This window comes from Amphibalanus amphitrite, unplaced genomic scaffold (assembly GCF_019059575.1).
Source record: "Amphibalanus amphitrite isolate SeventyFive unplaced genomic scaffold, NRLGWU_Aamphi_draft 000159F_arrow, whole genome shotgun sequence".
In the NCBI taxonomy this organism is placed as follows: Eukaryota; Metazoa; Arthropoda; class Thecostraca; order Balanomorpha; family Balanidae; genus Amphibalanus; species Amphibalanus amphitrite.
The window spans coordinates 825,737-829,614 of NW_024881654.1; positions in this window are offsets into that span (position 1 = coordinate 825,737).

A 3,878-nucleotide genomic window follows, 5' to 3' on the forward strand; every position below is an offset into this window, starting at 1 on the left:
GACTCAGGGGCTCCGCTTTCCAAGGTCTGGAAATGACAGGCCAGGCGGCGTGGGAGGCGCGATTTGGAGCGAGGTTCGGTCTTATTAGGATTTATTGTCGCCGGAAGTGGGTCGGTAACAGCGCGTGCTGTATTGCCACCCCACAGCCTGAGGGTCAAATGAAGACAAAATGTTTACCAAGTCCGCACCTCGGGCACCGGCGACGATGAGAAATTGGTATAAAGTATCTCAATCTCAACTTTTGCTCCAGTGTTACTCGCTCAGCAAGTCCCGGTTTCAAGGAGCTCGCAGTGAGGAGCTAAGGCAGGCTGCATGGGTCGAATGAAGAGCGGGCTCCGGAAACGATCAGGCACAACAGGCATGTAAGCACCGTGCTCAGCGTCTTTTCCGGCTCAGCAGATTGTTCTAACCACTCTCACTTAACCGCCCGTCACTTATCATGGCACTTACATACATCCTGCGCATCACGTCATGCATTATCGCCATCTTATTACACCTATGCTGCTGACTTTTGGGCACCGCGGCGGGCAGCGTTTGGAAACGAACCGCGGCGCCCGTCACTAACCGTGTCTGTCGGACTCTCCAAGGTGGCTCTGTCAATGTTGACAGACTGACAGAATGACAAAAGTGACAGAAATGAACGACGTGAGGACAGCACCCACGGGAGAGCTCGGGGCAGCCGCCACGGGATGACGCCACTCTCATTAAAGACCCGTAAAGGGACAGAGACCTTAGGTTCAGCTCTGAGAGCCAGGTGCTGAGGGAAGTGTCCGCGCTGAGTGTCTGGGAGACGGGCCATCGTTACAGCTGCTGGCGACACGTGATCCAGATTATCAGCTGATACCGTCACTCCCAAAAAGGAAACGCAGCCCTGGTAATTATTGATCACATTTTTTGCTGATTATTGATATTTGATGTTAATGTAACTGTAGATGTCTATGACGTACAAGAGTGACTTTATCGCTACAAAACCTCTCCACCGTTATTTATATTCCTCAATCTTCGTGGTTTTACAGATTCACGCCGACCGCAAAGTTGGTAATACCAGTGATGGCCGAGATAAAGCCTTGTAGCTGCTTACGTCGCATGCACGAACCCATATTCCCGACCCGTTTGTGGGCATACTTAGAAAACCATCAGGTGAACCTACTAGGAGCTTGTGAGCCGTGAGCGATACGATCGACAGTGTGACAGGCCTGCACTCGACGCCGCCCACAACCGAAGGACGACAAAGGCCCGAAGACTGGGAACAGGGAGAGCGAGCGACCGCAGCCGGCCGCAGGAACCAGATGCGATCAGCCAATGTGAGCGCTGTTTGAGTTTGTGACATGGAGGAGCCGTGGAACACATCTTCGCCGCAATGGCGTGCAGACTGAGCTCATGTGCGGGCCAGCAGCGTCCAGTTTTAGACAGAACGATAGGAAACTACACAATGTGTTGTCATATGGCAAGGGATGGCTCAAAGTGAAGGCGCAGCGAAAGACGTAAAAAGAGTCAGAGTCGGCAACGTCATTATTTCAAACCCGCTCCTGTCAACGCTGAATATCTCATGCAAAATACCCAACTAAGTATAAGGTAAATCTCAAATTGGCATAGACAGCGAGTGACAAGCGCTCCACACATGCAAAACTGATAAAGCGGCGTAGGTAGTAGCATTCGTCACTCCCGAGAACAGAAGTAATCATCTTTCATTACGAAGAAACTGGAAACAAATCTCAACAAAACAGTGCCCGGCTTTGTTTCTTGCACAACAACTGTCTCCGTCTTATTTTGTTTGCCGAGTCACTATCGCCGTACCTATCTGCTCTCTGCTTCAAAATCCGTAATTCTCGTATGTTATTTCTAAAGTAGGTAATTCCGGTATTCTATTCTTAGTAAAAGTAGACACAATTCCTTCCATCGAGATTTGTTGTGCATTTTAAAAAGTCTGGGTAGTTTGGTTCAGTCGTGACAAACGCTGTCATCAGGATGAATCATGCGATTGATTTGTTTGGCAGAGTGGCCTGTAACATTGCATGCTTATCTGTGAATGGGGGCTGATCTGAAAAGCCCTTTATGCCAATGTCCCCAATGCTCAGCGATTGAGTCCACGATCTGCCGACGATACAGAGTCCCAGATAGCGGGGCCATTTTTCTTCAGCCTATCTCGAGCGACAATCAACTGACGCGGATCGATTTTTGGCCGGTCGCTGTCGCATTGGGGCGTTTCCGATTCAATTGAGCGAGTCGGCAGCCAATAAAGGCCCCTCTCCTCCCCCAGACCTCAGACCCCACACCCCCACCCGGGCAGCTGGGAAAGGCGTGGGGCGTGGCTGCTCCTCCAGCTGGCCCCACTAGCACGGCGGCGTGGCGGCGCGGTCCGCAACGGGGCACGAAAGATATGGATAGGTTACCAACCTACTGACAACGGAAGAGCAGATATGCACACAAAACATGAGCAAAGGGAAGAAGCATCCAGCAGGAAGGTCGATGTGAAAACAGAGAACAGAGGAAGAAGCAGGAATGTTGTGGGAATGATGAACGATTACTGGGTATTGAGCAAGTATTGAGTGGGTAACCAGCAGACATCTGAGGAGAAAAGTCATGCTTATAAAAAGCACAACTTAATCTTTCACAGGTACCGAACTAAAAGCGCCCAAACCACCTGCCGAAACATTTTTTTACTGCCAGTTTTGCAAAGGCATTATGTATAAAACACCACTTACCACATTTGAAAAGCGTCTTGCTGTCAAGAGCGTGTAAACGTTAAAGAACAAACACTTCAGAAAAAAGGAGAGAAACAAGACTAAAGACATCTAAATTGAATCTCTGTTGCCATTATTTCTTTCAGTTAGCAGACTTGAAAGCAATATTTCTCTTTCACCCGACCGTCGAGGACCAAACCTACTTGGATAGGGCCACCAATTCTGTCTCCCCGACATCCTACACCTAATCGCGCTCCACACAAAAGGAGGGCCATTTTAAATCAGTCCGCTTTGGTAAAGCCCAGAGTCCTTTGGAGATCTCCAGATGAGCTGGCTGAACTACGGTAAAAAAAAAAATGCGACACAGGTCTATACCAAGCAGCAAGTGTTTGTTGATGCAAATTGCAATAATTTCCTACAGCCCAGCAAAATGATGATGGCAGCTGAGTTCGGCAGCCATCTCCCATCACAGTTCAGTGCCCGCGGTGCAGCAGCCGGACACTCAGTCTCAGGGTACTCAGACGGCTGCGATTCAGTCCCGGACTAAGTTAATTACATGAGCGGGAGCGTCAGAGGGATCAGACCAGGCAGACTCCAACATGGCCTGGCGGACAGAACCGATGTATCAGCGATTCATCTCGGCCATTGTCTGTAGGTTTTCCGGGAGCGCAGGTGGCGGAATTTCGAGCACGAAGCCGTTCTCGCCGATATTACCTCCCGAGAACAGGCAGTGGACTGAACTGGAGCGAGATATATTGGGGGCCGAGGACCGACTCCAAATTGGTCAACGGGCCAGGGCTCCATCCACGGTGGCAACGGCGGCAGATGAAATACTATACAGCTGGTGGACAGCCGGTATTAATGCAGCCAGCAATTCATATGTGCCATCTAGCTGTGACGCTTATGGCAGGAATTCGAGCGTTTTGTGGCCAGGTCCGTAGTGTGTGGAATAATTGCGATTCAGTTGTTTTCAATTGCTCATTCCAGATACACTTCTGAAAACATTGACTCATTTGACATTTCATTTCGTGCCTAATGGACGCTTACGTATGTACATATTCCGTGGTCGCTTTTCATAGGCATTTCGTAAATATGATGACAAAATAACGTTTCCAAGTGAGGCAATGTGGTGCCTCAAACTCCGCGACAAAATTTTCCACTTGACAGTGCACACGACATTCGGTCCCATGATAT